Source organism: Zea mays, chromosome 1, assembly GCF_902167145.1.
Source record: "Zea mays cultivar B73 chromosome 1, Zm-B73-REFERENCE-NAM-5.0, whole genome shotgun sequence".
In the NCBI taxonomy this organism is placed as follows: Eukaryota; Viridiplantae; Streptophyta; class Magnoliopsida; order Poales; family Poaceae; genus Zea; species Zea mays.
This window is the reverse complement of record NC_050096.1, coordinates 117,086,129-117,097,494: the sequence shown is the minus strand read 5'-3', so window position 1 is coordinate 117,097,494 and position 11,366 is coordinate 117,086,129.

The following is an 11,366-nucleotide window of genomic DNA, read 5'->3' as shown; positions in this document are numbered from 1 at the left end:
CAGCAAAATCCTCCCGAGGGCCTCCCTACACTGACCACTCCCCTACTGCCCTTGCCCCTTTCGGGTAAGGTAGTCCTCCACTAGCTTTCCTAATTAGTCAGCCAAGGGCGTCCATAAACCCTTGTGGTAGCACTGTTTTCCCGGGTGGTTCTCCATGTTCCAATTAACATAATGATCTTATCATGAACAGTAAATAATAACTGATAATAAAAGATAATCATGAATAAAATGTATCTCTATACCCAAAACCACATAAAGCAATAGCAGGTACTACTCGAAAATCCAGTGGTGAACAAGGTATAAAGATAGTCAAACTAGGGTAACCTATTGGGTCCCATCAAAATTAACCTATGCAGATCATTATGATTAATCAGAACATGAGTAGGTAAAAAGAAGTGATCAAGGGCACAACTTGCCTGGGACTTGAGATTCCAGGTACCAACTTGCTCTTCAGATGACACGTGACCTCGCTCTAGTCGTAGCAATACAAATAAACATTGTATATGCAAAATTAACATTACACCAAACATAAGTACAAATATATATTAATAATCTACATATTAAAATAAGATCACAGGAACAAGAATTATTAATTTTGGAGTTATAGATTTTAAGTTATGGATTTCCAAAGATTCTATGAGTTTTGTACAAGATTAATTAGGATATAAATTTTAATGTGGCTTTCATGTCAAAACAGTGGTACTAAATGATAATCAATAATATTACAAAATTATAGGAATTGGAATAGATTAATTTGGACTTCACATGAATTTTCTATGGATTATACAAGTTTTACAAGTATTTCTATACTCAAAATCAATTTCTAAATCTCTATTTCCTATTTTCTTTAATTCCTGGACTGGGCCTCAATTCCTGGAAAGTCCAGGGGTTCCGCGGTAAAAATCTATAGACACAGAGCGCAATGATGGTGGATGGCGGGTTGTTTTTAAATAAACAGAGGGGTTCTTTTGCAATACGGGCGAGACGAAGGGGTATTGCTAGAGCTGAGCCGTCCGATCCTGAATGGGCGGCGCAGATTAAATCAGCCACCGATCGAAACGGTACTCAATCCTAGCCGCACGATAGAACTTCAATGCCTCAGATGTAAATAACCTATATTGATTTGCTACCGACCGATCGGGATCGGACGGCGCACGATCCCCACCCGAAGCGTTAGGCGCCAAACTCAATCGCGACCGCAGGTGCACGATCTGACGGCGAGCCCGCAACTCTCCCCTCTCCTCGGTCAGTGCGGCGGCACTGCCCACGAACGCGGCGAAGCCCGCCGGAGAACCTCGATACGGCGCCCACATACCCCCAAACTCTGATTTAATTAGTTCAATATGAAGTCTGATCCTTCCCGAACACCTTATCTACGCCAACGCCGCTCGCAAGCAACCCCAACGTGCCTAATTTCGACGCTCTGCGGCCCCATGGCGGCACCGTGGCCGACCACACAATCGCCCCCGCACCCGCCTGAAGTCTAGCCGACTTGATTCGACGATGCTACACATATAAAATACCGAGGTGGGTTCTAGGGGTGCCTTATTACCTTGGGCTGCTCGACGTCCGCGCAGGTTCACGGCTCGGCGGAGCGGACGCACGCCGGTGAGGAATTCCTTGAGGCCCAGTCGCGCAGACGCCCACACACGCTCCCAGGATCAGTGGAAGGCGCCCGGACCAGCTGCCGAGGACTCATCGCCGGCAAGGGCGGATCGCCACGGCGGGTGGCGGCAAGCTTTCCTCCCGCACTGTCAATGGCGCGCGCGGTAGATTTTTTTTTGTACAGGAGCACGGCGGCGGCGGTACTTTTCTTTCTATCTTCTCTCTGCGCAAGCTCTAGGTTCCTGGTGCTTACTCGTGATGAAGACATCAAGGGAGCTCTGGATTATATAGTCCCATGGATGGGCGAGATGAACAAGCGCCAACAGGTATCGCGTGGCTCACGGCGAGATCATCGCGCGGCGATGGTTGAGATTGGATTCGCCGCCGTGTGTTTGCGTTGGAGCCATATCCAAACAACCGCGAGCTGGCCGAGCGCAGGTAGACGAGGCCCCACATGGTAGTGTCCAGATCAAGCAAACGACAAGCATGCAAGTAGACTAGACGGACATGGCATGGGACCCACGTGCGCAGAAATCCTGAGAGGCATGGCGTGTTGTTGTGACTTCTACGGGAAATCTCCGTAGCAGCAATCAGCAAGGAGTGAGGACAAAGGAGATCTGACCACTGGGACCCGCCCATCGGCACCGCTTGAGAGAGTACGAGCACACAGAGACTGCCCCACAGGCCCACGCGTCAAAGAAAGCCCGCGCAGTAGAATGCTTAGCCAAAGTCCGGGCAAGGTGAGTGAGCCGGTAACGTGGCAGTTGAGCCGAGCGGAAATCGGCCCAAACGGCTGAGAGGAGAGTCAATCTTTTTGTTTTTTTCACTTTCCTTTTATAATTTTTATTTATTTGTTAATTTCTGCTTTCTATTTAAATTCTTACTTCAAATCCAAATCTGGATTACAAATTCAAATATGAATGCAACAATACAAGAGACCCAACATGATGCATAGTGCATTTTATTTGACTTCTATTATTATTCTATTCTTTTAAGTAAATGTGCCAAAACATATAGCTCCACAAATTAAATCGCACCATTTAAAGGTCCTCTCAAATTATTTATTTGGGTGAATCGATTTTTAACCATATTCAAAAATAATTGTTTATTACCCACTTATAAAGGAATGATTACAAAACATTTATTGATTAAGTACTCTTATTCATAAAAAAATGAGCACAATAAAAAAAATAAACAACATAATAATAGAATTATTAGCTCTCTCTATTCATATAGAATTTGGGTATTACAAATCCTACCCCCCTTAAAAATAATCTCGTCCTCGAGATTAGTAAGAAAAGGGATACAAAAGGATTGCTTTGTAATTCAGCTTTTAGTCTATAATTAGTTCAAAAATCCAGAGTCTCGCTTTTTTCCTTTTATAATCAATAGTGGGTGGTTAGGAGAGGGCATAGGTATCTAGCTACTTATTACGTAGGATATAAGAGATGGATAGGTTAGGGCAAGAATAGCCTAGGGTAAGCAAGTTTATGATGGGAAAGATTTCCGTGTTAAGTGGTAGTGCATCTATAGATTGAGTCTGACTTCTCTCATTCCTTGACGGTGTTGATCTTTTCTTCTCCGGTCTTGGTCTCATTGAGTCAGGGTCAGGGTATATCATCAGAGTTGGGGCATATGGTTGAAATAGTTATGGGTGAGATGGACTACATGATGTAGGTCAAAGTTTGTTTGATGTTAGGTGGGGATAGACAGATTATGCAATTCTTCTTGACTCTATTGGTTGGATCAAATCTCATGCATGTGGCTGAGTTGGTTTTTAAGGCACTAGTTTTTTTTAGTGCATGAGGGGTATGGCCTTATCTTTTGTACCAACATTATCTAACTTATTTAAGTAACTCAATTTGGATCAGATCATGTTAGATTAGGTGGGATCTAGATCCAATAGGATAAAAATCTTTTCAAGATAAGATGAATCTATTAAGATAAGAGGGTATCTTTTAATATAAGATGGATCTTTGAGTGTAGGATAGAATCTTTCAAGATGAGATGGATATTGTTAGGCTAGATACTTTAATGAGGGATAATCTAGTTTGTCTAGTTATTTTTATAAGCATTTTTTTCTATATGTATATGCAGATGTAATTGTGGACATTACTCCACAACTCATCACACTCAATCAAAGATCCAAATCAGACAAGTATCATAAGAACAAAGCATTCAAATTCATAGATATCTATAAAAATAGTTTTATTTTTTTGTTCCTAAGAGTAGGTCTCATATTCCTAAAAGTCACTTTAGGTACAGGATTTCAAAGTGTGAAACCCACATTTGTCTTTAGAAAGAAAAGGTAAGAGTAATCAGAGTAAGCGGAAATAGATGAGAAAAGATTGAGATAAGTTTAGATAAGAATCAAAGTAGTAGAGGTAAGTAAATATTGGTTGTCCAGTTCTATCTAGGTTTCGTCCTACAGTCAACATTGCTCTGATACCACTTCTGTCACACCCGGGTTTTAGGGGCACCAAGACCCGGGCGCGAACATAATCACCAGGTGTGCTAGGACCAAGTCTCACACATATGATGAATCATGGCACAGGATCGAATGTCACATCTTTACTACATAACAGGAGTTCTATACAAAATAAATAATTACATTATAAGGAGACAACGGTCCAGCAACCCAAAGTTGACTGGGAGACGACGGCCTAGACCTCTCACGAACTCATCACAGCATCCTCCACGCGCCTCACCTGCGGTACCTGTTCTTGACCTGTGGGGGGGTGTGAGACAGCAAGAGTGAGCTCACATACGTTCATCGCTCAGCAAGTTGTGGGGAATAATGTGCATGAACTCGCCAAAGGTGGGAGCTCACGTGAAGTGTAAGGCTTACCAAAGAGGATGGTTAGAGCTGAGCATTGCTTTTAAAGTTGGTCAAAATTTTATTAGCAATTACTAAGTATAAGTAAATACCAACCCAATTAAGTAGTAGAACAAAAGTAACAACCTCACCTGCGATGCAATGCATATGACAAATTGAGTTTAAGTTCCATAATTTAATCATGTGAGTGTCCGAGCTGCTCATGACCGTGAGCACGGCTAGTATACCAGTTTTACACTCTGCAGAGGTTGCGCATCTTTACCCACAAGTCATGTTACCCATCTGCCAAGGGATCGCGACTTCCCATACACCTCTACCGAGGAGGCGAGGCAGGGTAACACTATGAGGCCTTTACAAAGTTCCACTAGCTTCAGAAAACCCGCTACAGTTTATAGGAAGCTCCAATGCAGGAATCCCTTGCAGGACCGCCATCACAGCAAAATCCTCCCGAGGGCCTCCCTACACTGACCACTCCCCTACTGCCCTTGCCTCTTTCGGGTAAGGTAGTCCTCAACTAGCTTTCCTAATTAGTCAGCCAAGGGCGTCCATAAACCCTTGTGGTAGCACTGTTTTCCCGGGTGGTTCTCCATGTTCCAATTAACATAATGATCTTATCATGAACAGTAAATAATAACTGATAATAAAAGATAATCATGAATAAAATGTATCTCTATACCCAAAACCACATAAAGCAATAGCAGGTACTACCCGAAAATCCAGTGGTGAACAAGGTATAAAGATAGTCAAACTAGGGTAACCTATTGGGTCCCATCAAAATTAACCTATGCAGATCATTATGATTAATCAGAACATGAGTAGGTAAAAAGAAGTGATCAAGGGCACAACTTGCCTGGGACTTGAGATTCCAGGTACCAACTTGCTCTTCAAATGACACGTGACCTCGCTCTAGTCGTAGCAATACAAATAAACATTGTATATGCAAAATTAACATTACACCAAACATAAGTACAAATATATATTAATAATCTACATATTAAAATAAGATCACAGGAACAAGAATTATTAATTTTGGAGTTATAGATTTTAAGTTATGGATTTCCAAAGATTCTATGAGTTTTGTACAAGATTAATTAGGATATAAATTTTAATGTGGCTTTCATGTCAAAACAGTGGTACTAAATGATAATCAATAATATTACAAAATTATAGGAATTGGAATAGATTAATTTGGACTTCACATGAATTTTCTATGGATTATACAAGTTTTACAAGTATTTCTATACTCAAAATCAATTTCTAAATCTCTATTTCCTATTTTCTTTAATTCCTGGACTGGGCCTCAATTCCTGGAAAGTCCAGGGGTTCCGCGGTAAAAATCTATAGACACAGAGCGCAATGAGGGTGGATGGCGGGTTATTTTTAAATAAACAGAGGGGTTCTTTTGCAATACGGGCGAGGCGAAGGGGTATTGCTAGAGCTGAGCCGTCCGATCCTGAATGGGCGGCGCAGATTAAATCAGCCACCGATCGAAACGGTACTCAATCCTAGCCGCACAATAGAACTTCAATGCCTCAGATGTAAATAACCTATATTGATTTGCTACCGACCGATCGGGATCGGACGGCGCACGATCCCCACCCGAAGCGTTAGGCGCCAAACTCAATCGCGACCGCAGGTGCACGATCCGACGGCGAGCCCGCAACTCTCCCCTCTCCTCGGTCAGTGCGGCGGCGCTGCCCACGAACGCGGCGAAGCCCGCCGGAGAACCTCGATACGGCGCCCACATACCCCCAAACTCTAATTTAATTAGTTCAATATGAAGTTTGATCCTTCCCGAACACCTTATCTACGCCAACGCCGCTCGCAAGCAACCCCAACGTGCCTAATTTCGACGCTCTGCGGCCCCATGGCGGCACCGTGGCCGACCACACAATCGCCCCCGCACCCGCCTGAAGTCTAGCCGACTTGATTCGACGATGCTACACATATAAAATACCGAGGTGGGTTCTAGGGGTGCCTTCTTACCTTGGGCTGCTCGACGTCCGCGCAGGTTCACGGCTCGGCGGAGCGGACGCACGCTGGTGAGGAATTCCTCAAGGCCCAGTCGCGCAGACGCCCACACACGCTCCCAGGATCAGTGGAAGGCGCCCGGACCAGCTGCCGAGGACTCATCGCCGGCGAGGGCGGATCGCCACGGCGGGTGGCGGCAAGCTTTCCTCCCGCACTGTCAATGGCGCGCGCGGCAGATTTTTTTTGTACAGGAGCACGGCGGCGGCGGTACTTTTCTTTCTATCTTCTCTCTGCGCAGGCTCTAGGTTCCTGGTGCTTACTCGTGATGAAGACATCAAGGGAGCTCTGGATTATATAGTCCCATGGATGGGCGAGATGAACAAGCGCCAACAGGTATCGCGTGGCTCACGGCGAGATCATCGCGCGGCGATGGTTGAGATTGGATTCGCCGCCGTGTGTTTGCGTTGGAGCCATATCCAAACAACCGCGAGCTGGCCGAGCGCAGGTAGACGAGGCCCCACATGGTAGTGTCCAGATCAAGCAAACGACAAGCATGCAAGTAGACTAGACGGACATGGCATGGGACCCACGTGCGCAGAAATCCTGAGAGGCATGGCGTGTTGTTGCGACTTCTACGGGAAATCTCCGTAGCAGCAATCAGCAAGGAGTGAGGACAAAGGAGATCTGACCACTGGGACCCGCCCATCGGCACCGCTTGAGAGAGTACGAGCACACAGAGACTGCCCCACAGGCCCACGCGTCAAAGAAAGCCCGCGCAGTAGACTGCTTAGCCAAAGTCCAGGCAAGGTGAGTGAGCCGGTAACGTGGCAGTTGAGCCGAGCGGAAATCAGCCCAAACGGCTGAGAGGAGAGTCAATCTTTTTGTTTTTTTCACTTTCCTTTTATAATTTTTATTTATTTGTTAATTTCTGCTTTCTATTTAAATTCTTACTTCAAATCCAAATCTGGATTACAAATTCAAATATGAATGCAACAATACAAGAGACCCAACATGATGCATAGTGCATTTTATTTGACTTCTATTATTATTCTATTCTTTTAAGTAAATGCGCCAAAACATATAGCTCCACAAATTAAATCGCACCATTTAAAGGTCCTCTCAAATTATTTATTTGGGTGAATCGATTTTTAACCATATTCAAAAATAATTGTTTATTACCCACTTATAAAGGAATGATTACAAAACATTTATTGATTAAGTACTCTTATTCATAAAAAATGAGCACAATAAAAAAAATAAACAACATAATAATAGAATTATTAGCTCTCTCTATTCATATAGAATTTGGGTATTACAGACTTATACATATCATTTCTTATGCTGAAAGACTGCAGAGTTAGATATAATCTGTGTATGCTTTCTACAGATGTCTGACAACAGGCGCAGAGGTGGAAGGCGTGCTCAGCAGCAGTAGCAGACACCCCGAGTTGAGGCACCCCAGCAGCAGTTGCCACCACCACCCCCGATGACCATCAAGCATATGTTTCTGATGCAGACCCAGGCAGTCCAAGTGATTGGCCAGACTCTAGCAGCTATGCAATAGGTGTAGCAGCAGCAACCCCCACCTCAACCTCAGATGCAAGCGCAGATGCCACAGATGCCCAGGGACAAGCAGACGGGGTTCACAAGGGGTCATCCCCTTGTCTTTTCCCATTCTGTAGACCCCATGGACGCTGAAGACTGGTTGTGTACAGTGGAGGGGGAGCTGCTGTCACACCTGGTTCTAGGGGCAAAACCGAATGCATAGCATATGTGGGCCAGGATCCATTTCCCACACATATGTTGACATCATAAGTGTAATAAATCAAAAGACAATGCAATAAAGGCGTAAAGAGAGTAGAGTAACTTTATTACATCATCTGTACCATTGTATCTTTAACAAGTATCAAAATCAAAATAGGGCGGAATTAAATATGGGCACTCTTCCACAAGAAGGTGACTAGCGCATCGTTAGACTTAAAACTCATCATCGTCATCAGCGAAGTCCTCAGCATCACCCTCTGATCAAAATATTTGCAAGGGTGAGCTCACTTATGGTTGGGGCTCAGCAAGTGGGGGAAAATTAATGCAAGTTAACAGGGTAGGCTATGGATAAGCGGTAAGCATTTTAGTTGGTCAATATTTTATTAGCAATACCTGTCTACTAATAAGTGTGTATCCCAAGTATCCAAATTAATCAAAGATATAAGAGTATATCAAAAACACTTAAGTGAAACCAATTAAGAAAACCATTGGTAGATCATCAGAACTCGATTTATTGTCCATCTTTAAGTTCAATTATCATGTGAGGGTCCAGGTTGCTCTTAACCGTGAGCACGGCTGACATATCAGTTTTACACTCTACAAAGGTGGTACAACTTTACCCACAAGCCATGTATCCCATCTAGCCTGGGTTGATCGGACCCGTAAACACTACCGAGGTGAATGGCTAGGGATCCATTATGAGGCTTTCACAAAATATCCTTAGTACAAAGCCACCCGCTAAGGTTTCCACGTCCGTGCTATCATGGCCCTGTGGGTGAGGTAACTTAGCCAAGACTACCACCCCATGTTAACATGTGCTGCCACCAAACCTGTGCTGCCCCCCTCTTGTCCATATTTCATGTAGGGTTGCTAAGCACTAAATCTATAGAGCTAATTACCAAAGCCAGAGCCATGATAGCACTGGTGGTTGCACTATCCTGGGTGGTCACTTCATGTTCCATTTAACACAAAATGTTCTTGTTTAACCATCGGGTTAACGTCGTAATAAAATTTCATTTCCGGAACATAGTATCATTAAAAGAGTGACATCATATTTCTCAAGTTGAGCAATACCAAAAATTGCTAAGCAAAGCATTTATCCCAAGGTAATTCAAGGAATAGGGTTGGTAATTCTAGGAAATCCTTATTTAGGCAAATCCCATCAAATTATGCAATATATCCAAGAAGTAAACATTATTATATGCAGTACTTGGGTACAAATAGAATATGCAGAGGGAGAATCCACTTGCGTTGCTCGAAAGTGTCCTGTGGGTTGTCCTCGCACGAGTTTGGTTCGTGTACCTCACAGTCAACTTCTAGCATCGATTTGTGTATCATACATACAAAAAGAATATGTACACCAAATAAATAAGCATACACCATTATAGGGGTAATCATTCACCATTACATTCACATTCATACATCACACATTTATACTCATAAATAAATACGTCTTAAAGCGTAAATACTTATTAATCCATTTTGACTACTACTTTGAGTTATTATTGGTGAAAATATGAGTAAGTGAATGTGACACTAGTTTTATCTAGTATAATATAGATAAACATGTATTAACAAACTTTATGGAAAATAATTGTTAATTGTTAATTTTTTATTCATTACTAATAATAGACTTTTGAGTTTTATCCCTTTTATTTCTAAATAGAATTTATGCGTATGGCTAAAAATTGTTTATTTATAATTCTTCTAACATTAATATTCTAAGAATTAATGTAAATTACTAATTGGACTATTAATAACATAATCATAGTTATTATGACATAAACAAGTATTTTACTAATTCTAAGTAATTAAGTGATATACTTATGAATACATTTATCATGGCTAGTAAAATCTATATTTTCATCTGACCGAGAATACGTGGCCAAGTATTTCTTCTACTTTCTTATATCAATAAAATTATACTTAAACCACTACTAAAAAATATCGTTCATGTGCTAAAGCGAGATTAATCGTAACCGTTTCTAGTGTGAAAATCACCAAGTTAGTGACTAGTGACGTAATTTATTTTTGAAATATAAATTCATACACCTATCAAGATATCGTTGTGAGGCTTGTTTACGATTACATGTATACATCGGAGTCTCTTTTTGGTAATTTCTAAACTGAAAATCTCATAATTAATTTAATTTACAAAACTAGGGACTAAAATGCAAAATGTGCTTCTTCTACCTTGAGCTAGAGCTCACGAGCGGGGATGGAGATTGACGGGGGAGGGAGTTCGGCCGAGCAGGGGAGTAGGGGCTCGGTCGAGGGTGCGGACAGTCCGACCGGGGGAGGCGGACGGTGAGCGCGGTTGACGGCGAACGACGGCGTGGGCGCGGTCGACGGCAAACGGCAGCGTGGGCGTGGTCGACGGCGAACTCGAGAGCGAGAGAGAGAGAGAGAGAGAGAAAGCTCGGGGAGGGAGAGAGGAAGGATGTTCGGGCGCTTTTATAGAGCGAGAGGGGAGAGGAGAGGGCGAGTCGAGGAGAGAAACGGGCGGCCTTCAATGCCATCAATGATGGCGGCCATTAACGACACCATTAGGGAGAGAACATGGGGAGAGAAAACGGGCGTCCGTTTCTGGCTTGGGGAGGCAGACGGGCGCGGGCGGCCGGGCACACGGCGCGCGGCGCGGCGCCACACAGGTGCGTGAGCAGAGCGGCGGCGCGGGGAAGGAGAGGAGGGACGGAGAAGAGAGGGGGGCCGCGGTGGGGCCTACCTGTAAGAGAGAAGGGGAGGAGAGCTAGGGCGCGCGGGCGGTTGGGCCTTGGTGGCCGAAATGGTCGGTCGGCTAGGGTTTCCTCTTTTTTTTCTTTTTCTTTTCTTTTCTATATATAAATATAAATAAATATATTTTTAAAAAAATCTAAAAATCATAATAATTATACCAAAATTATTTATAACTAAAATATTTATTTTGGACCAATATTTCTATATTAATTAATTGGATTTTCAATATAGAAGAAATTCTATTCAACATCCAAAAATCAAATATGAGCAAACAAAATTATTCTAAATGTAAATAAAAATCAGACACTTGAAAGAAAATTCATTACAATATTTACCATTAATAAACTAAATGCATTATTTTTAGTTGATGGTTTTTATAGTGTTACAAACCTACCCCCTTAAAAGAATCTCGTCCTCGAGATTAAGGAACTTCTCAGAATAGCTGGGGGAATTC